The following is a 23,175-nucleotide window of genomic DNA, read 5'->3' as shown; positions in this document are numbered from 1 at the left end:
TGAATGTCAACGTGAAGAAGTTAAAAAAAGAGCGGGTAAACGGTGGGAGTAAATCTGACTGTCTATTAAAACGAAGCATTGCGAGGGCCGCTGGTCGGTGCTGACGCAATGTGATTTCTGCCCAGTGCTCTGAATGTCAACGTGAAGAAATTAAAAAAAGTGCGGGTAAACGGCGGGAGTAAATCCGACTGTCTAATTAAAACAAAGCATTGCGAGGGCCGCTGGTCGGTGCTGAAACAATGTGATTTCTGCCCAGTGCTCTGAACGTCAACATGAAGAAATTAAAAAAAGCGCGGGTAAACGGCGGGAGTAAATCCGACTGTTTAATAAACAACAAGCATTGCGAGGGCCACTGGTCGGTGCTGACGCAATGTGATTTCTGCCCAGTGCTCTGAATGTCAATGTGAAGAAACTAAAAAAAGCGGGTAAACGGCGGGAGTAAATCCGACTGTCTAATTAAAACAAAGCATTGCGAGGGCCGCTGGTCGGTGCTGACGCAATGTGATATCTGCCCAGTGCTCTGAATGTCAACGTGAAGAAATTAAAAAAAGCGCGGGTAAACGGCGGGAGTAAATCCTACTGTCTAATTGAAACGAAGCATTGCGAGGGCCACTGGTCGGTCCTGGCGCATTAAGATTTCATCTAGTGCTCTGAATGTCAATGTCAAGATATTCAAAAAAGCGCGAGTAAATGGCGGGAGGAAATCCGACTAATTAAATCGAAGCATTTCGAGGGCCGCTGGTCGGTGCTGACGCAATGTGATTTCTGCCCAGTGCTCTGAATGTCAACGTGAAGAAATTAAAAAAAGCGCGGGTAAACGGCGGGAGTAAATCCGACTGTCTAATTGAAACGAAGCATTGCGAGGGCCGCTGGTCGGTGCTGACGCAATGTGATTTCTGCCCAGTGCTCTGAATGTCAATGTGAAGAAATTAAAAAAAGAGCGGGTAAACGGCGGGAGTAAATCCGACTGTCTAATAACAAAAAAGCATTGCGAGGGCCACTGGTCGGTGCTGACGCAATGTGATTTCTGCCCAGTGCTCTGAATGTCAACGTGAAGAAATTCAAAAAAGCGCGGGTAAACGGCGGGAGTAAATCCGACTGTCTAACTAAAACGAAGCATTGCGAGGGCCGCTGGTCGGTGCTGACGTAATATGATTTCTGCCCAGAGCTCTGAATGTCAATGTGAAGAAACTAAAAAAAACGCGCGTAAACGGCGGGAGTAAATCCGACTGTCTAATTAAAACAAAGCATTGCGAGGGCTGCTGGTCGGTGCTGAAACAATGTGATTTCTGCCCAGTGCTCTGAACGTCAACGTGAAGAAATTAAAAAAAGCGAGGGTAAACGGCGGGAGTAAATCCGACTGTCTAATAAAAAACAAGCATTGCGAGGGCCACTGGTCGGTGCTGACGCAATGTGATTTCTGCCCAGTGCTCTGAATGTCAACGTGAAGAAATTCAAAAAAGTGCGGGTAAACGGCGGGAGTAAATCCGACTGTCTAATTAAAACGAAGCATTGCGAGGGCCGCTGGTCGGTGCTGAAACAATGTGATTTCTGCACAGTGCTCTGAATGTCAACGTGAAGAAATTCAAAAAAGTACGGGAACGGCGGGAGGAAATCCGACTGTCTTATTAAAACGAAGCATTGCGAGGCCCGCTGGTCGGTGCTGACGCAATGTGATTTCTGCCCAGTGCTCTGAATGTCAACGTGAAGAAATTAAAAAAAGAGTGGGTAAACGGCGGGAGTAAATCCGACTGTCTAATTAAAACGAAGCATTTCGAGGGCCGCTGGTCGGTGCTGACGCAATGTGATTTCTGCCCAGTGCTCTGAACGTCAACGTGAAGAAATTAAAAAAAGCGCGGGTAAACGGCGGGAGTAAATCCGACTGTCTAATAAAAAACAAGCATTGCGAGGGCCACTGGTCGGTGCTGACGCAATGTGATTTCTGCCCAGTGCTCTAAATGTCAACGTGAAGAAATTCAAAAAAGCGCGGGAAAACGGCGGGAGTAAATCCGACTGTCTAATTAAAACGAAGCATTGCGAGGGCCGCTGGTCGGTGCTGACGCAATGTGATTTCTGCCCAGAGCTCTGAATGTCAATGTGAAGAAACTAAAAAAAACGCGGGTAAACGGCGGGAGTAAATCCGACTGTCTAATTAAAACAAAGCATTGCGAGGGCCGCTGGTCGGTGCTGAAACAATGTGATTTCTGCCCAGTGCTCTGAATGTCAACGTGAAGAAATTCAAAAAAGTACGGGAACGGCGGGAGGAAATGCGACTGTCTAATTAAAACGAAGCATTGCGAGGGCTCTGGTCGGTGCTGAAGCAATGTGATTTCTGCCCAGTGCTCTGAATGTCAACGTGAAGAAATTCAAAAAAGTTTGGGTAAACAGCGGGAGTAAATCCGACTGTCTAATTGAAACGAAGCATTGCGAGGGCCGCTGGTCGGTGCTGACGCAATGTGATTTCTGCCCAGTGCTCTGAATGTCAACGTGAAGAAATTCAAAAAAGCACGGGTAAACGGCGGGAGTAAATCCGACTGTCTAACTAAAACGATGCATTGCGAGGGCCGCTGGTCGGTGCTGACGCAATGTGATTTCTGCCCAGAGCTCTGAATGTCAATGTGAGGAAACTAAAAAAAACGCGGGTAAACGGCGGGAGTAAATCCGACTGTCTAATTAAAACAAAGCATTGCGAGGGCCTCTGGTCGGTGCTGAAACAATGTGATTTCTGCCCAGTGCTCTGAACGTCAACGTGAAGAAATTAAAAAAATGCGCGGGTAAACGGCGGGAGTAAATCCGACTGTCTAATAAAAAACAAGCATTGCGAGGGCCACTGGTCAGTGCTGACGCAATGTGATTTCTGCCCAGTGCTCTGAATGTCAACGTGAAGAAATTCAAAAAAGCGCGGGTAAACGGCGGGAGTAAATCCGACTGTCTAATTAAAACGAAGCATTGCGAGGGCCGCTGGTCGGTGCTGACGCAATGTGAATTCTGCCCAGCGCTCTGAATGTCAATGTGAAGAAACTAAAAAAAACGCGGGTAAACGGCGGGAGTAAATCCGACTGTCTAATTTTAAACGAAGCATTGCGAGGGCCACTGGTCGGTCCTGACGCATTAAGATTTCATCCAGTGCTCTGAATGTCAATGTCAAGAAATTCAAAAAAAAGTGAGTAAACGGCGGGAGGAAATCCGACTAATTAAAACGAAGCATTTCGAGGGCCGCTGGTCGGTGCTGACGCAATGTGATTTCTGCCCAGTGCTCTGAATGTCAACGTGAAGAAATTAAAAAAAGCGCGGGTAAACGGCGGGAGTAAATCCGACTGTCTAATTCAAACGAAGCATTGCGAGGGCCGCTGGTCGGTGCTGACGCAATGTGATTTCCGCCCAGTGCTCTGAATGTCAATGTGAAGAAATTAAAAAAGCGCGAGTAAACGGCGGGAGGAAATCCGACTAATTAAAACGAAGCATTTTGAGGGCCGCTGGTCGGTGCTGACGCAATGTGATTTCTGCCCAGTGCTCTGAATGTCAACGTGAAGAAATTAAAAAAAGCGCAGGTAAACGGTGGGAGTAAATCCGACTGTCTAATTCAAACGAAGCATTGCGAGGGCCGCTGGTCGGTGCTGACGCAATGTGATTTCTGCCCAGTGCTCTGAATGTCAACCCGAAGAAATTCAAAAAAGAGCGGGTAAACGGCGGGAGTAAATCCGACTGTCTAATGAAAACGAACCATTTCGAGGGCCGCTGGTCGGTGCTGACACAGTGTGATTTCTGCCCAGTGCTCTGAATGTCATCGTGAACAAATTAAAAAAAGCGCGGGTAAACGGCGGGAGTAAATCCTACTGTCTAATTAAAACGAAGCATTGCGAGGGCCACTGGTCGGTCCTGACGCATTAAGATTTCATCCAGTGCTCTGAATGTCAATGTCAAGAAATTCAAAAAAGCGCGAGTAAACGGCGGGAGGAAATCCGACTAATTAAAACGAAGCATTTCGAGGGCCGCTGGTCGGTGCTGACGCAATGTGATTTCTGCCCAGGGCTCTGAATGTCAACGTGAAGAAATTAAAAAAAGCGCGGGTAAACGGCGGGAGTAAATCCGACTGTCTAATTGAAACGAAACATTGCTGTCCGTGCTGACGCAATGTGATTTCTGCCCAGTGCTCTGAATGTCAACGTGAAGAAATTAAAAAAAGCGCGGGTAAACGGCGGGAGTAAATCCGACTGTCTAATTGAAACGAAGCATTGCGAGGGCCACTGGTCGGTCCTGACGCATTAAGATTTCATCCAGTGCTCTGAATGTCAATGTCAAGAAATTCAAAAAAGCGCGAGTAAACGGCGGGAGGAAATCCGACTAATTAAAACGAAGCATTTCGAGGGCCGCTGGTCGGTGCTGACGCAATGTGATTTCTGCCCAGTGCTCTGAATGTCAACGTGAAGAAATTAAAAAAAGCGCGGGTAAACGGAGGGAGTAAATCCGACTGTCTAATTGAAACGAAGCATTGCGAGGGCCGCTGGTCGGTCCTGACGCATTAGGATTTCATCCAGTGCTCTGAATGTCAATGTGAAGAAATTAAAAAAAGAGCGGGTAAACGGCGGGAGTAAATCCGACTGTCTAATAAAAAACAAGCATTGCGAGGGCCACTGGTCGGTGCTGACGCAATGTGATTTGTTCCCAGAGCTCTGAATGTCAATGTGAAGAAACTAAAAAAAAACGCGGGTAAACGGCGGGAGTAAATCCGACTGTCTAATTAAAACGAAGCATTTCGAGGGCCACTGGTCGGTGCTGACGCAATGTGATTTCTGCCCAGTGCTCTGAATGTCAACGTGAAGAAATTCAAAAAAGCGCGGGTAAACGGCGGGAGTAAATCCGACTGTCTAATTAAAACGAAGCATTGCGAGGGCCGCTGGTCGGTGCTGACGCAATGTGATTTCTTCCCAGAGCTCTGAATGTCAATGTGAAGAAACTAAAAAAAACGCGGGTAAACGGCGGGAGTAAATCCGACTGTCTAATTAAAACGAAGCATTTCGAGGGCCACTGGTCGGTGCTGACGCAATGTGATTTCTGCCCAGTGCTCTGAATGTCAACGTGAAAAAATTCAAAAAAGCGCGGGTAAACGGCGGGAGTAAATCCGACTGTCTAATTAAAACGAAGCATTGCGAGGGCCGCTGGTCGGTGCTGACGCAATGTCATTTGTGCCCAGAGCTCTGAATGTCAATGTGAAGAAACTAAAAAAAAGCGGGTATACGGCGGGAGTAAATCCGACTGTCTAATTAAAACGAAGCATTGCGAGGGCCTGGTCGGTGCTGAAGCAATGTGATTTCTGCCCAGTGCTCTGAATGTCAATGTGAAGAAATTCAAAAAAGTGCGGGTAAACGGCGGGAGGAAATCCGACTGCCTAATTAAAACGAAGCATTGCGAGGGCCACTGGTCGGTGCTGACGCAATGTGATTTCTGCCCAGTGCTCTGAATGTCAACGTGAAGAAATTAAAAAAAGAGCGGGTAAACGGCGGGAGCAAATCCGACTGTCTAATTAAAACGAAGCATTGCGAGGGCCGCTGGTCGGTGCTGACGCAATGTGATTTCTGCCCAGTGCTCTGAATGTCAACGTGAAGAAATTAAAAAAAGAGCAGGTAAACGGCGGGAGTAAATCCGACTGTCTATTTAAAACGAAGCATTTCGAGGGCCACTGGTCGGTGCTGACGCAATGTGATTTCTGCCCAGTGCTCTGAATGTCAACGTGAAGAAATTAAAAAAAGCGCGGGTAAACGGCGGGAGTAAATCCTACTGTCTAATTGAAACGAAGCATTGCGAGGGCCACTGGTCGGTCCTGGCGCATTAAGATTTCATCTAGTGCTCTGAATGTCAATGTCAAGATATTCAAAAAAGCGCGAGTAAATGGCGGGAGGAAATCCGACTAATTAAATCGAAGCATTTCGAGGGCCGCTGGTCGGTGCTGACGCAATGTGATTTCTGCCCAGTGCTCTGAATGTCAACGTGAAGAAATTAAAAAAAGCGCGGGTAAACGGCGGGAGTAAATCCGGCTGTCTAATAAAAAACAAGCATTGCGAGGGCCACTGGTCGGTGCTGACGCAATGTGATTTCTGCCCAGTGCTCTGAATGTCAACGTGAAGAAATTCAAAAAAGGGCGGATAAACGGCGGGACTAAATCCGACTGTCTAATTAAAACGAAGCATTGCGAGGTTCGCTTGTCGGTGCTGACGCAATGTGGTTTCTGCCCAGAGCTCTGAATGTCAATGTGAAGAAACTAAAAAAAAGCGGGTAAACAGCGGGAGTAAATCCGACTGTCTAATTAAAACAAAGCATTGCGAGGGCCGCTGGTCGGTGCTGAAACAATGTGATTTCTGCCCAGTGCTCTGAATGTCAACGTGAAGAAATTCAAAAAAGTACGGGAACGGCGGGAGGAAATGCGACTGTCTAATTAAAACGAAGCATTGCGAGGGCTCTGGTCGGTGCTGAAGCAATGTGATTTCTGCCCAGTGCTCTGAATGTCAACGTGAAGAAATTCAAAAAAGTTTGGGTAAACAGCGGGAGTAAATCCGACTGTCTAATTGAAACGAAGCATTGCGAGGGCCGCTGGTCGGTGCTGACGCAATGTGATTTCTGCCCAGTGCTCTGAATGTCAACGTGAAGAAATTCAAAAAAGCACGGGTAAACAGCGGGAGTAAATCCGACTGTCTAACTAAAACGATGCATTGCGAGGGCCGCTGGTCGGTGCTGACGCAATGTGATTTCTGCCCAGAGCTCTGAATGTCAATGTGAAGAAACTAAAAAAAAACGCGGGTAAACGGCGGGAGTAAATCCGACTGTCTAATTAAAACAAAGCATTGCGAGGGCCTCTGGTCGGTGCTGAAACAATGTGATTTCTGCCCAGTGCTCTGAACGTCAACGTGAAGAAATTAAAAAAATGCGCGGGTAAACGGCGGGAGTAAATCCGACTGTCTAATAAAAAACAAGCATTGCGAGGGCCACTGGTCAGTGCTGACGCAATGTGATTTCTGCCCAGTGCTCTGAATGTCAACGTGAAGAAATTCAAAAAAGCGCGGGTAAACGGCGGGAGTAAATCCGACTGTCTAATTAAAACGAAGCATTGCGAGGGCCGCTGGTCGGTGCTGACGCAATGTGAATTCTGCCCAGCGCTCTGAATGTCAATGTGAAGAAACTAAAAAAAACGCGGGTAAACGGCGGGAGTAAATCCGACTGTCTAATTAAAACGAAGCATTGCGAGGGCCACTGGTCGGTCCTGACGCATTAAGATTTCATCCAGTGCTCTGAATGTCAATGTCAAGAAATTCAAAAAAGCGTGAGTAAACGGCGGGAGGAAATCCGACTAATTAAAACGAAGCATTTCGAGGGCCGCTGGTCGGTGCTGACGCAATGTGATTTCTGCCCAGTGCTCTGAATGTCAACGTGAAGAAATTAAAAAAAGCGCGGGTAAACGGCGGGAGTAAATCCGACTGTCTAATTCAAACGAAGCATTGCGAGGGCCGCTGGTCGGTGCTGACGCAATGTGATATCCGCCCAGTGCTCTGAATGTCAATGTGAAGAAATTAAAAAAGCGCGAGTAAACGGCGGGAGGAAATCCGACTAATTAAAACGAAGCATTTTGAGGGCCGCTGGTCGGTGCTGACGCAATGTGATTTCTGCCCAGTGCTCTGAATGTCAACGTGAAGAAATTAAAAAAAGCGCAGGTAAACGGCGGGAGTAAATCCGACTGTCTAATTCAAACGAAGCATTGCGAGGGCCGCTGGTCGGTGCTGACGCAATGTGATTTCTGCCCAGTGCTCTGAATGTCAACCCGAAGAAATTCAAAAAAGAGCGGGTAAACGGCGGGAGTAAATCCGACTGTCTAATGAAAACGAAGCATTTCGAGGGCCGCTGGTCGGTGCTGACACAGTGTGATTTCTGCCCAGTGCTCTGAATGTCATCGTGAACAAATTAAAAAAAGCGCGGGTAAACGGCGGGAGTAAATCCTACTGTCTAATTGAAACGAAGCATTGCGAGGGCCACTGGTCGGTCCTGACGCATTAAGATTTCATCCAGTGCTCTGAATGTCAATGTCAAGAAATTCAAAAAAGCGCGAGTAAACGGCGGGAGGAAACCCGACTAATTAAAACGAAGCATTTCGAGGGCCGCTGGTCGGTGCTGACGCAATGTGATTTCTGCCCAGGGCTCTGAATGTCAACGTGAAGAAATTAAAAAAAGCGCGGGTAAACGGCGGGAGTAAATCCGACTGTCTAATTGAAACGAAGCATTGCTGTCCGTGCTGACGCAATGTGATTTCTGCCCAGTGCTCTGAATGTCAACGTGAAGAAATTAAAAAAAGCGCGGGTAAACGGCGGGAGTAAATCCGACTGTCTAATTGAAACGAAGCATTGCGAGGGCCACTGGTCGGTCCTGACGCATTAAGATTTCATCCAGTGCTCTGAATGTCAATGTCAAGAAATTCAAAAAAGCGCGAGTAAACGGCGGGAGGAAATCCGACTAATTAAAACGAAGCATTTCGAGGGCCGCTGGTCGGTGCTGACGCAATGTGATTTCTGCCCAGTGCTCTGAATGTCAACGTGAAGAAATTAAAAAAAGCGCGGGTAAACGGACCGAGTAAATCCGACTGTCTAATTGAAACGAAGCATTGCGAGGGCCGCTGGTCGGTCCTGACGCATTAAGATTTCATCCAGTGCTCTGAATGTCAATGTGAAGAAATTAAAAAAAGAGCGGGTAAACGGCGGGAGTAAATCCGACTGTCTAATAAAAAACAAGCATTGCGAGGGCCACTGGTCGGTGCTGACGCAATGTGATTTGTTCCCAGAGCTCTGAATGTCAATGTGAAGAAACTAAAAAAAAACGCGGGTAAACAGCGGGAGTAAATCCGACTGTCTAATTAAAACGAAGCATTTCGAGGGCCACTGGTCGGTGCTGACGCAATGTGATTTCTGCCCAGTGCTCTGAATGTCAACGTGAAGAAATTCAAAAAAGCGCGGGTAAACGGCGGGAGTAAATCCGACTGTCTAATTAAAACGAAGCATTGCGAGGGCCGCTGGTCGGTGCTGACGCAATGTGATTTCTTCCCAGAGCTCTGAATGTCAATGTGAAGAAACTAAAAAAAAACGCGGGTAAACGGCGGGAGTAAATCCGACTGTCTAATTAAAACGAAGCATTTCGAGGGCCACTGGTCGGTGCTGACGCAATGTGATTTCTGCCCAGTGCTCTGAATGTCAACGTGAAAAAATTCAAAAAAGCGCGGGTAAACGGCGGGAGTAAATCCGACTGTCTAATTAAAACGAAGCATTGCGAGGGCCGCTGGTCGGTGCTGACGCAATGTCATTTGTGCCCAGAGCTCTGAATGTCAATGTGAAGAAACTAAAAAAAAGCGGGTATAAGGCGGGAGTAAATCCGACTGTCTAATTAAAACGAAGCATTGCGAGGGCCTGGTCGGTGCTGAAGCAATGTGATTTCTGCCCAGTGCTCTGAATGTCAATGTGAAGAAATTCAAAAAAGTGCGGGTAAACGGCGGGAGGAAATCCGACTGCCTAATTCAAACGAAGCATTGCGAGGGCCACTGGTCGGTGCTGACGCAATGTGATTTCTGCCCAGTGCTCTGAATGTCAACGTGAAGAAATTAAAAAAAGAGCGGGTAAACGGCGGGAGCAAATCCGACTGTCTAATTAAAACGAAGCATTGCGAGGGCCGCTGGTCGGTGCTGACGCAATGTGATTTCTGCCCAGTGCTCTGAATGTCAACGTGAAGAAATTAAAAAAAGAGCGGGTAAACGGCGGGAGTAAATCCGACTGTCTATTTAAAACGAAGCATTTCGAGGGCCACTGGTCGGTGCTGACGCAATGTGATTTCTGCCAGTGCTCTGAATGTCAACGTGAAGAAATTAAAAAAAGCGCGGGTAAACGGCGGGAGTAAATCCTACTGTCTAATTGAAACGAAGCATTGCGAGGGCCACTGGTCGGTCCTGGCGCATTAAGATTTCATCTAGTGCTCTGAATGTCAATGTCAAGATATTCAAAAAAGCGCGAGTAAATGGCGGGAGGAAATCCGACTAATTAAATCGAAGCATTTCGAGGGCCGCTGGTCGGTGCTGACGCAATGTGATTTCTGCCCAGTGCTCTGAATGTCAACGTGAAGAAATTAAAAAAAGCGCGGGTAAACGGCGGGAGTAAATCCGGCTGTCTAATTGAAACGAAGCATTGCGAGGGCCGCTGGTCGGTGCTGACGCAATGTGATTTCTGCCCAGTGCTCTGAATGTCAACGTGAAGAAATTCAAAAAAGCGCGGGTAAACGGCGGGAGTAAATCCGACTGTCTAACTAAAACGAAGCATTGCGAGGGCCGCTGGTCGGTGCTGACGCAATGTGATTTCTGCCCAGAGTTTTGAATGTCAACGTGAAGAAATTAAAAAAAGAGTGGGTAAACGGCGGGAGTAAATCCGACTGTCTAATTAAAACGAAGCATTTCGAGGGCCGCTGGTCGGTGCTGACGCAATGTGATTTCTGCCCAGTGCTCTGAACGTCAACGTGAAGAAATTAAAAAAATGCGCGGGTAAACGGCGGGAGTAAATCCGACTGTCTAATAAAAAACAAGCATTGCGAGGGCCACTGGTCAGTGCTGACGCAATGTGATTTCTGCCCAGTGCTCTGAATGTCAACGTGAAGAAATTCAAAAAAGCGCGGGTAAACGGCGGGAGTAAATCCGACTGTCTAATTAAAACGAAGCATTGCGAGGGCCGCTGGTCGGTGCTGACGCAATGTGAATTCTGCCCAGCGCTCTGAATGTCAATGTGAAGAAACTAAAAAAAATGCGGGTAAACGGCGGGAGTAAATCCGACTGTCTAATTAAAACGAAGCATTGCGAGGGCCACTGGTCGGTCCTGACGCATTAAGATTTCATCCAGTGCTCTGAATGTCAATGTCAAGAAATTCAAAAAAGCGTGAGTAAACGGCGGGAGGAAATCCGACTAATTAAAACGAAGCATTTCGAGGGCCGCTGGTCGGTGCTGACGCAATGTGATTTCTGCCCAGTGCTCTGAATGTCAACGTGAAGAAATTAAAAAAAGCGCGGGTAAACGGCGGGAGTAAATCCGACTGTCTAATTCAAACGAAGCATTGCGAGGGCCGCTGGTCGGTGCTGACGCAATGTGATTTCCGCCCAGTGCTCTGAATGTCAATGTGAAGAAATTAAAAAAGCGCGAGTAAACGGCGGGAGGAAATCCGACTAATTAAAACGAAGCATTTTGAGGGCCGCTGGTCGGTGCTGACGCAATGTGATTTCTGCCCAGTGCTCTGAATGTCAACGTGAAGAAATTAAAAAAAGCGCAGGTAAACGGCGGGAGTAAATCCGACTGTCTAATTCAAACGAAGCATTGCGAGGGCCGCTGGTCGGTGCTGACGCAATGTGATTTCTGCCCAGTGCTCTGAATGTCAACCCGAAGAAATTCAAAAAAGAGCGGGTAAACGGCGGGAGTAAATCCGACTGTCGAATGAAAACGAAGCATTTCGAGGGCCGCTGGTCGGTGCTGACACAGTGTGATTTCTGCCCAGTGCTCTGAATGTCATCGTGAACAAATTAAAAAAAGCGCGGGTAAACGGCGGGAGTAAATCCTTCTGTCTAATTGAAACGAAGCATTGCGAGGGCCACTGGTCGGTCCTGACGCATTAAGATTTCATCCAGTGCTCTGAATGTCAATGTCAAGAAATTCAAAAAAGCGCGAGTAAACGGCGGGAGGAAATCCGACTAATTAAAACGAAGCATTTCGAGGGCCGCTGGTCGGTGCTGACGCAATGTGATTTCTGCCCAGGGCTCTGAATGTCAACGTGAAGAAATTAAAAAAAGCGCGGGTAAACGGCGGGAGTAAATCCGACTGTCTAATTGAAACGAAGCATTGCTGTCCGTGCTGACGCAATGTGATTTCTGCCCAGTGCTCTGAATGTCAACGTGAAGAAATTAAAAAAAGCGCGGGTAAACGGCGGGAGTAAATCCGACTGTCTAATTGAAACGAAGCATTGCGAGGGCCACTGGTCGGTCCTGACGCATTAAGATTTCATCCAGTGCTCTGAATGTCAATGTCAAGAAATTCAAAAAAGCGCGAGTAAACGGCGGGAGGAAATCCGACTAATTAAAACGAAGCACTTCGAGGGCCGCTGGTCGGTTCTGACGCAATGTGATTTCTGCCCAGTGCTCTGAATGTCAACGTGAAGAAATTAAAAAAAGCGCGGGTAAACGGACTGAGTAAATCCGACTGTCTAATTGAAACGAAGCATTGCGAGGGCCGCTGGTCGGTCCTGACGCATTAAGATTTCATCCAGTGCTCTGAATGTCAATGTGAAGAAATTAAAAAAAGAGCGGGTAAACGGCGGGAGTAAATCCGACTGTCTAATAAAAAACAAGCATTGCGAGGGCCACTGGTCGGTGCTGACGCAATGTGATTTGTTCCCAGAGCTCTGAATGTCAATGTGAAGAAACTAAAAAAAAATGCGGGTAAACAGCGGGAGTAAATCCGACTGTCTAATTAAAACGAAGCATTTCGAGGGCCACTGGTCGGTGCTGACGCAATGTGATTTCTGCCCAGTGCTCTGAATGTCAACGTGAAGAAATTCAAAAAAGTGCGGGTAAACGGCGGGAGTAAATCCGACTGTCTAATTAAAACGAAGCATTGCGAGGGCCGCTGGTCGGTGCTGACGCAATGTGATTTCTTCCCAGAGCTCTGAATGTCAATGTGAAGAAACTAAAAAAAAACGCGGGTAAACGGCGGGAGTAAATCCGACTGTCTAATTAAAACGAAGCATTTCGAGGGCCACTGGTCGGTGCTGACGCAATGTGATTTCTGCCCAGTGCTCTGAATGTCAACGTGAAAAAATTCAAAAAAGGGCGGGTAAACGGCGGGAGTAAATCCGACTGTCTAATTAAAACGAAGCATTGCGAGGGCCGCTGGTCGGTGCTGACGCAATGTCATTTGTGCCCAGAGCTCTGAATGTCAATGTGAAGAAACTAAAAAAAAGCGGGTATAAGGCGGGAGTAAATCCGACTGTCTAATTAAAACGAAGCATTGCGAGGGCCTGGTCGGTGCTGAAGCAATGTGATTTCTGCCCAGTGCTCTGAATGTCAATGTGAAGAAATTCAAAAAAGTGCGGGTAAACGGCGGGAGGAAATCCGACTGCCTAATTAAAACGAAGCATTGCGAGGGCCACTGGTCGGTGCTGACGCAATGTGATTTCTGCCCAGTGCTCTGAATGTCAACGTGAAGAAATTAAAAAAAGAGCGGGTAAACGGCGGGAGCAAATCCGACTGTCTAATTAAAACGAAGCATTGCGAGGGCCGCTGGTCGGTGCTGACGCAATGTGATTTCTGCCCAGTGCTCTGAATGTCAACGTGAAGAAATTAAAAAAAGAGCGGGTAAACGGCGGGAGTAAATCCGACTGTCTATTTAAAACGAAGCATTTCGAGGGCCACTGGTCGGTGCTGACGCAATGTGATTTCTGCCAGTGCTCTGAATGTCAACGTGAAGAAATTAAAAAAAGCGCGGGTAAACGGCGGGAGTAAATCCTACTGTCTAATTGAAACGAAGCATTGCGAGGGCCACTGGTCGGTCCTGGCGCATTAAGATTTCATCTAGTGCTCTGAATGTCAATGTCAAGATATTCAAAAAAGCGCGAGTAAATGGCGGGAGGAAATCCGACTAATTAAATCGAAGCATTTCGAGGGCCGCTGGTCGGTGCTGACGCAATGTGATTTCTGCCCAGTGCTCTGAATGTCAACGTGAAGAAATTAAAAAAAGCGCGGGTAAACGGCGGGAGTAAATCCGGCTGTCTAATTGAAACGAAGCATTGCGAGGGCCGCTGGTCGGTGCTGACGCAATGTGATTTCTGCCCAGTGCTCTGAATGTCAACGTGAAGAAATTCAAAAAAGCGCGGGTAAACGGCGGGAGTAAATCCGACTGTCTAACTAAAACGAAGCATTGCGAGGGCCGCTGGTCGGTGCTGACGCAATGTGATTTCTGCCCAGAGTTTTGAATGTCAACGTGAAGAAATTAAAAAAAGAGTGGGTAAACGGCGGGAGTAAATCCGACTGTCTAATTAAAACGAAGCATTTCGAGGGCCGCTGGTCGGTGCTGACGCAATGTGATTTCTGCCCAGTGCTCTGAACGTCAACGTGAAGAAATTAAAAAAAGCGCGGGTAAACGGCGGGAGTAAATCCGACTGTCTAATAAAAAACAAGCATTGCGAGGGCCACTGGTCGGTGCTGACGCAATGTGATTTCTGCCCAGTGCTCTGAATGTCAACGTGAAGAAATTAAAAAAAGTGCGGGTAAACGGCGGGAGTAAATCCGACTGTCTAACTAAAACGATGCATTGCGAGGGCCGCTGGTCGGTGCTGACGCAATGTGATTTCTGCCCAGAGCTCTGAATGTCAATGTGAAGAAACTAAAAAAAAACGCGGGTAAACGGCGGGAGTAAATCCGACTCTCTAATTAAAACAAAGCATTGCGAGGGCCTCTGGTCGGGGCTGAAACAATGTGATTTCTGCCCAGTGCTCTGAACGTCAACGTGAAGAAATTAAAAAAAGTGCGGGTAAACGGCGGGAGTAAATCCGACTGTCTAATTAAAACGAAGCATTGCGAGGGCCGCTGGTCGGTGCTGACGCAATGTGAATTCTGCCCAGCGCTCTGAATGTCAATGTGAAGAAACTAAAAAAAACGCGGGTAAACGGCGGGAGTAAATCCGACTGTCTAATTAAAACGAAGCATTGCGAGGGCCACTGGTCGGTCGTGACGCATTAAGATTTCATCCAGTGCTCTGAATGTCAATGTCAAGAAATTAAAAAAAGCGCGAGTAAACGGCGGGAGGACATCCGACTAATTAAAACGAAGCATTTCGAGGGCCGCTGGTCGGTGCTGACGAAATGTGATTTCTGCCCAGTGCTCTGAATGTCAACGTGAAGAAATTAAAAAAAGCGCGGGTAAAGGGAGGGAGTAAATCCGACTGTCTAATTGAAACGAAGCATTCCGAGGGCCGCTGGTCGGTCCTGACGCATTAAGATTTCATCCAGTGCTCTGAATATCAATGTGAAGAAATTAAAAAAAGAGCGGGTAAACGGCAGGAGTAAATCCGACTGTCTAATAAAAACAAGCATTGCGAGGGCCACTGGTCGGTGCTGACGCAATGTGATTTCTGCCCAGTGCTCTGAATGTCAACGTGAAGAAATTAAAAAAAGCGCGGGTAAACGGCTAGTGTAAATCCGACTGTCTAATTAAAACGAAGCATTGCGAGGGCCGCTGGTCGGTGCTGACGCAATGTGATTTCTACCCAGAGCTCTGAATGTCAATGTGAAGAATCTAAAAAAAAAACGCGGGTAAACGGCGGGAGAAAATCCGACTGTCTAATTAAAACAAAGCATTGCGAGGGCCGCTGGATGGTGCTGAAACAATGTGATTTCTGCCCAGTGCTCTGAACGTCAACATGAAGAAATTAAAAAAAGCGCGGGTAAACGGCGGGAGTAAATCGGACTGTCTAATAAAAAATAAGCATGCGAGGGCCACTGGTCGGTGCTGACGCAATGTGATTTCTACCCAGTGCTCTGAATGTCAATGTGAAGAAACTAAAAAAAGCGCGGGTAAACGGCGGGAGTAAATCCGACTGTCTAATTCAAACGAAGCATTGCGAGGGCCGCTGGTCGGTGCTGACGCAATGTGATTTCTGCCCAGTGCTCTGAATGTCAACGTGAAGAAATTAAAAAAAGCGCGGGTAAACGGAGGGAGTAAATCCGACTGTCTAATTGAAACGAAGCATTGCGAGGGCCGCTGGTCGGTCCTGACGCATTAAGATTTCATCCAGTGCTCTGAATGTCAATGTGAAGAAATTCAAAAAAGTACGGGAACGGCGGGAAAATCCGACTGTCTAATTAAAACGAAGCATTGCGAGGGCTCTGGTCGGTGCTGAAGCAATGTGATTTCTGTCCAGTGCTCTGAATGTCAACGTGAAGAAATTAAAAAAAGCGCGGGTAAACGGCGGGAGTAAATCCGACTGTCTAATTCAAACGAAGCATTGCGAGGGCCGCTGGTCGGTGCTGACGCAATGTGATTTCTGCCTAGTGCTCTGAATGTCAATGTGAAGAAATTAAAAAAAGTGCGGGTAAACGGCGGGAGGAAATCCGACTGCCTAATTAAAACGAAGCATTGCGAGGGCCGCTGGTCGGTGCTGGCGCAATGTGATTTCTGCCCAGGGCTCTGAATGTCAACGTGAAGAAATTAAAAAAAGAGCGGGTAAACGGCGGGAGTAAATCCGACTGTCTAATTAAAACGAAGCATTTCGAGGGCCGCTGGTCGGTGCTGACGCAATGTGATTTCTGCCCAGTGCTGTGAATGTCAACGTGAAGAAATTAAAAAAAGCGCGGGTAAACGGCGGGAGTAAATCGTACTTTCTAATTGAAACGAAGCATTGCGAGGGCACTGGTCGGTCCTGACGCATTAAGATTTCATCCAGTGCTCTGAATGTCAATGTCAAGAAATTCAAAAAAGCGCGAGTAAACGGCGCGAGGAAATCCGACTAATTAAAACGAAGCATTTCGAGGGCCGCTGTTCGGTGCTGACGCAATGTGATTTCTGCCCAGTGCTCTGAACGTCAACGTGAAGAAATTAAAAAAAGCGCGGGTAAACGGAGGGAGTAAATCCGACTGTCTCATAAAAAACAAGCATTGCGAGGGCCACTGGTCGGTGCTGACGCAATGTGATTTCTCCCAGTGCTCTGAATGTCAACGTGAAGAAATTCAAAAAAGCGCGGGTAAACGGCGGGAGTAAATCCGACTGTCTAATTAAAACGAAGCATTGCGAGGGCCGCTGGTCGGTGCTGACGCAATGTGATTTCTGCCCAGAGCCCTGAATGTCAACGTGAAGAAATTAAAAAAAGCGCGGGTAAACGGCGGGAGTAAATCGTACTGTCTAATTGAAACGAAGCATTGCGAGGGCCACTGGTCGGTCCTGACGCATTAAGATTTCATCCAGTGCTCTGAATGTCAATATCAAGAAATTCAAAAAAGCGCGAGTAAACGGCGGGTGGAAATCCGACTAATTAAAACGAAGCATTTCGAGGGCCGCTGGTCAGTGCTGACGCAATGTGATTTCTGCCCAGTGCTCTGAATGTCAACGTGAAGAAATTAAAAAAAGCGCGGGTAAACGGAGGGAGTAAATCCGACTGTCTAATTGAAACGAAGCATTCCGAGGGCCGCTGGTCGGTCCTGACGCATTAAGATTTCATCCAGTGCTCTGAATGTCAATGTAAAGAAATTAAAAAAAGAGCGGGTAAACGGCGGGAGTAAATCCGACTGTCTAATAAAAAACAAGCATTGCGAGGGCCACTGGTCGGTGCTGACGCAATGTGATTTCTGCCCAGTGCTCTGAATGTCAACGTGAAGAAATTAAAAAAAGCGCGGGTAAACGGCTAGTGTAAATCCGACTGTCTAATTAAAACGAAGCATTGCGAGGGCCGCTGGTCGGTGCTGACGCAATGTGATTTCTGCCCAGAGCTCTGAATGTCAATGTGAAGAAACTAAAAAAAAACGCGGGTAAACGGCGGGAGTAAATCCGACTGTCTAATTAAAACAAAGCATTGCGAGGGCCGCTGGTCGGTGCTGAAACAATGTGATTTCTGCCCAGTGCTCTGAACGTCAACATGAAGAAATTAAAAAAAGCGCGGGTAAACGGCGGGAGTAAATCCGACTGTCTAATAAAAAACAAGCATTGCGAGGGCCACTGGTCGGTGCTGACGCAATGTGATTTCTGCCCAGTGCTCTGAATGTCAATGTGAAGAAACTAAAAAAAAGCGGGTAAACGGCGGGAGTAAATCCGACTGTCTAATTAAAACAAAGCATTGCGAGGGCCGCTGGTCGGTGCTGAAACAATGTGATTTCTGCCCAGTGCTCTGAATGTTAACGTGAAGAAATTCAAAAAAGTACGGGAACGGCGGGAGGAAATCCGACTGTCTAATTAAAACGAAGCATTGCAAGGGCTCTGGTCGGTGCTGAAGCAATGTGATTTCTGCCCAGTGCTCTGAATGTCAACGTGAAGAAATTAAAAAAAGCGCGGGTAAACGGCGGGAGAAAATCCGACTGTCTAATTCAAACGAAGCATTGCGAGGGCCGCTGGTCGGTGCTGACGCAATGTGATTTCTGCCCAGTGCTCTGAATGTCAATGTGAAGAAATTAAAAAAAGAGCGGGTAAACGGCGGGAGTAAATCTGACTGTCTATTAAAACGAAGCATTGCGAGGGCCGCTGGTCGGTGCTGACGCAATGTGATTTCTGCCCAGTGCTCTGAATGTCAACGTGAAGAAGTTAAAAAAAGAGCGGGTAAACGGCGGAAGTAAATCTGACTGTCTATTAAAACGAAGCATTGCGAGGGCCGCTGGTCGGTGCTGACGCATTGTGATTTCTGCCCAGTGCTCTGAATGTCAACGTGAAGAAATTCAAAAAAGTGCGGGTAAACGGCGGGAGGAAATCCGGCTGCCTAATTAAAACGAATCATTGCGACGGCCGCTGGTCGGTGCTGACGCAATGTGATTTCTGCCCAGTGCTCTGAATGTCAACGTGAAGAAATTAAAAAAAGAGCGGGTAAACGACGGGAGTAAATCCGACTGTCTAATTAAAACGAAGCATTTCGAGGGCCGCTGGTCGGTGCTGACGCAATGTGATTTCTGCCCAGTGCTCTGAATGTCAACGTGAAGAAATTAAAAAAAGCGCGGGTAAACGGCGGGAGTAATACGTACTGTCTAATTGAAACGAAGCATTGCGAGGGCCACTGGTCGGTCCTGACGCATTAAGATTTCATCCAGTGCTCTGAATGTCAATGTCAAGAAATTCAAAAAAGCGAGAGTAAACGGCGGGAGGAAATCCGACTAATTAAAACGAAGCATTTCGAGGGCCGCTGGTCGGTGCTGACGCAATGTGATTTCTGCCCAGTGCTCTGAATGTCAACGTGAAGAAATTAAAAAAAGCGCGGGTAAACGGAGGGAGTAAATCCGACTGTCTAATTGAAACGAAGCATTGCGAGGGCCGCGCTTCGGTCCTGACGCATTAAGAATTCATCCAGTGCTCTGAATGTCAATGTGAAGAAATTAAAAAAAGAGCCGGTAAACGGCGGGAGTAAATCCGACTGTCTAATAAAAAACAAGCATTGCGAGGGCCACTGGTCGGTGCTGACGCAATGTGATTTCTGCCCAGTGCTCTGAATGTCAACGTGAAGAAATTCAAAAAAGCGCGGGTAAACGGCGGGAGTAAATCCGACTGTCTAATTAAAACGAAGCATTGCGAGGGCCGCTGGTCGGTGCTGACGCAATGTGATTTTTGCCCAGAGCTCTGAATGTCAATGTGAAGAAACTAAAAAAAAGCGGGTAAACGGCGGGAGTAAATCCGACTGTCTAATTAAAACGAAGCATTGCGAGGGCTCTGGTCGGTGCTGAAGCAATGTGATTTCTGCCCAGTGCTCTGAATGTCAACGTGAAGAAATTCAAAAAAGTGCGGGTAAACGGCGGGAGGAAATCCGACTGCCTAATTAAAACGAAGCATTGCGAGGGCCACTGGTCGGTGCTGAAGCAATGTGATTTCTGCCCAGTGCTCTGAATGTCAACGTGAAGAAATTAAAAAAATCGCGGGTAAACGGCGGGAGTAAATCCGACTGTCTAATAAAAAACAAGCATTGCGAGGGCCACTGGTCGGTGCTGACGCAATGTGATTTCTGCCCAGTGCTCTGAATGTCAATGTGAAGAAACTAAAAAAAAGCGGGTAAACGGCGGGACTAAATCCGACTGTCTAATTAAAACGAAGCATTGCGAGGGCTCTGGTCGGTGCTGAAGCAATGTGATTTCTGCCCAGTGCTCTGAATGTCAACGTGAAGAAATTCAAAAAAGCGCGGGTAAACGGCGGGAGTAAACACGACTGTCTAATTAAAACGAAGCATTGCGAGGGCCGCTGGTCGGTGCTGACGCAATGTAATTTCTGCCCAGAGCTCTGAATGTCAATGTGAAGAAACTAAAAAAAAAACGCGGGTAAACGGCGGGAGTAAATCCGACTGTCTAATTAAAACAAAGCATTGCGAGGGCCGCTGGTCGGTGCTGAAACAATGTGATTTCTGCCCAGTGCTCTGAATCTCAACGTGAAGAAATTCAAAAAAGTACGGGAACGGCGGGAGGAAATGCGACTGTCTAATTAAAACGAAGCATTGCGAGGGCTCTGGTCGGTGCTGAAGCAATGTGATTTCTGCCCAGTGCTCTGAATGTCAACGTGAAGAAATTCAAAAAAGTGCGGGTAAACAGCGGGAGGAAATCCGACTGCCTAATTAAAACGAAGCATTGCGAGGGCCGCTGGTCGGTGCTGACGCAATGTGATTTCTGCCCAGTGCTCTGAATGTCAACGTGAACAAATTAAAAAAAGAGCGGGTAAACGGCGGGAGTAAATCCGACTGTCTATTTAAAACGAAGCATTTCGAGGGCCGCTGGTCGGTGCTGACGCAATGTGATTTCTGCCCAGTGCTCTGAATGTCAACGTGAAGAAATTAAAAAAAGCGCGGGTAAATGGCGGGAGTAAATCCTACTGTCTAATTGAAACGAAGCATTGCGAGGGCCAGTGGTCGGTCCTGGCGCATTAAGATTTCATCTAGTGCTCTGAATGTCAATGTCAAGATATTCAAAAAAGCGCGAGTAAATGGCGGGAGGAAATCCGACTAATTAAATCGAAGCATTTCGAGGGCCGCTGGTCGGTGCTGACGCAATGTGATTTCTGCCCAGTGCTCTGAATGTCAACGTGAAGAAATTAAAAAAAGCGCGGGTAAACGGCGGGGGTAAATCCGACTGTCTAATTGAAACGAAGCATTGCGAGGGCCGCTGGTCGGTGCTGACGCAATGTGATTTCTGCCCAGTGCTCTGAATGTCAATGTGAAGAAATTAAAAAAAGAGCGGGTAAACGGCGGGAGTAAATCCGACTGTCTAATAACAAACAAGCATTGCGAGGGCCACTGGTCGGTGCTGACGCAATGTGATTTCTGCCCAGTGCTCTGAATGTCAACGTGAAGAAATTCAAAAAAGCGCGGGTAAACGGCGGGAGTAAATCCGACTGTCTAACAAAAACGAAGCATTGCGAGGGCCGCTGGTCGGTGCTGACGCAATGTGATTTCTGCCCAGAGCTCTGAATGTCAATGTGAAGAAACTAAAAAAAACGCGCGTAAACGGCGGGAGTAAATCCGACTGTCTAATTAAAACAAAGCATTGTGAGGGCTGCTGGTCGGTGCTGAAACAATGTGATTTCTGCCCAGTGCTCTGAACGTCAACGTGAAGAAATTAAAAAAAGCGAGGGTAAACGGCGGGAGTAAATCCGACTGTCTAATAAAAAACAAGCATTGCGAGGGCCACTGGTCGGTGCTGACGCAATGTGATTTCTGCCCAGTGCTCTGAATGTCAACGTGAAGAAATTCAAAAAAGCGCGGGTAAACGGCGGGAGTAAATCCGACTGTCTAATTAAAACGAAGCATTGCGAGGGCCGCTGGTCGGTGCTGAAACAATGTGATTTCTGCCCAGTGCTCTGAATGTCAACGTGAAGAAATTCAAAAAAGTACGGGAACGGCGGGAGGAAATCCGACTGTCTTATTAAAACGAAGCATTGCGAGGCCCGCTGGTCGGTGCTGACGCAATGTGATTTCTGCCCAGTGCTCTGAATGTCAACGTGAAGAAATTAAAAAAAGAGTGGGTAAACGGCGGGAGTAAATCCGACTGTCTAATTAAAACGAAGCATTTCGAGGGCCGCTGGTCGGTGCTGACGCAATGTGATTTCTGCCCAGTGCTCTGAACGTCAACGTGAAGAAATTAAAAAAAGCGCGGGTAAACGGCGGGAGTAAATCCGACTGTCTAATAAAAAACAAGCATTGCGAGGGCCACTGGTCGGTGCTGACGCAATGTGATTTCTGCCCAGTGCTCTGAATGTCAACGTGAAGAAATTCAAAAAAGCGCGGGAAAACGGCGGGAGTATATCCGACTGTCTAATTAAAACGAAGCATTGCGAGGGCCACTGGTCGGTGCTGACGCAATGTGATTTCTGCCCAGAGCTCTGAATGTCAATGTGAAGAAACTAAAAAAAACGCGGGTAAACGGCGGGAGTAAATCCGACTGTCTAATTAAAACAAAGCATTGCGAGGGCCGCTGGTCGGTGCTGAAACAATGTGATTTCTGCCCAGTGCTCTGAATGTCAACGTGAAGAAATTCAAAAAAGTACGGGAACGGCGGGAGGAAATGCGACTGTCTAAGTAAAACGAAGCATTGCGAGGGCTCTGGTCGGTGCTGAAGCAATGTGATTTCTGCCCAGTGCTCTGAATGTCAACGTGAAGAAATTCAAAAAAGTGCGGGTAAACAGCGGGAGGAAATCCGACTGCCTAATTAAAACGAAGCATTGCGAGGGCCGCTAATCGGTGCTGACGCAATGTGATTTCTGCCCAGTGCTCTGAATGTCAACGTGAAGAAATTAAAAAAAGAGCGGGTAAACGGCGGGAGTAAATCCGACTGTCTATTTAAAACGAAGCATTTCGAGGGCCGCTGGTCGGTGCTGACGCAATGTGATTTCTGCCCAGTGCTCTGAATGTCAACGTGAAGAAATTAAAAAAAGCGCGGGGAAACGGCGGGAGTAAATCCTACTGTCTAATTGAAACGAAGCATTGCGAGGGCCAGTGGTCGGTCCTGGCGCATTAAGATTTCATCTAGTGCTCTGAATGTCAATGTCAAGATATTCAAAAAAGCGCGCGTAAACGGCGGGAGTAAATCCGACTGTCTAATTAAAACAAAGCATTGTGAGGGCTGCTGGTCGGTGCTGAAACAATGTGATTTCTGCCCAGTGCTCTGAACGTCAACGTGAAGAAATTAAAAAAAGCGAGGGTAAACGGCGGGAGTAAATCCGACTGTCTAATAAAAAACAAGCATTGCGAGGGCCACTGGTCGGTGCTGACGCAATGTGATTTCTGCCCAGTGCTCTGAATGTCAACGTGAAGAAATTCAAAAAAGCGCGGGTAAACGGCGGGAGTAAATCCGACTGTCTAATTAAAACGAAGCATTGCGAGGGCCGCTGGTCGGTGCTGAAACAATGTGATTTCTGCCCAGTGCTCTGAATGTCAACGTGAAGAAATTCAAAAAAGTACG

The sequence above is a fragment of the Haemaphysalis longicornis genome, unplaced genomic scaffold, assembly GCF_048455015.1.
Source record: "Haemaphysalis longicornis isolate Haplotype H1 unplaced genomic scaffold, Haemaphysalis longicornis Haplotype H1 scaffold_3, whole genome shotgun sequence".
Classification (NCBI taxonomy): domain Eukaryota; kingdom Metazoa; phylum Arthropoda; class Arachnida; order Ixodida; family Ixodidae; genus Haemaphysalis; species Haemaphysalis longicornis.
The sequence above is the reverse complement of the archived record's forward strand: the minus strand, read 5'-3'. Positions refer to the sequence as shown.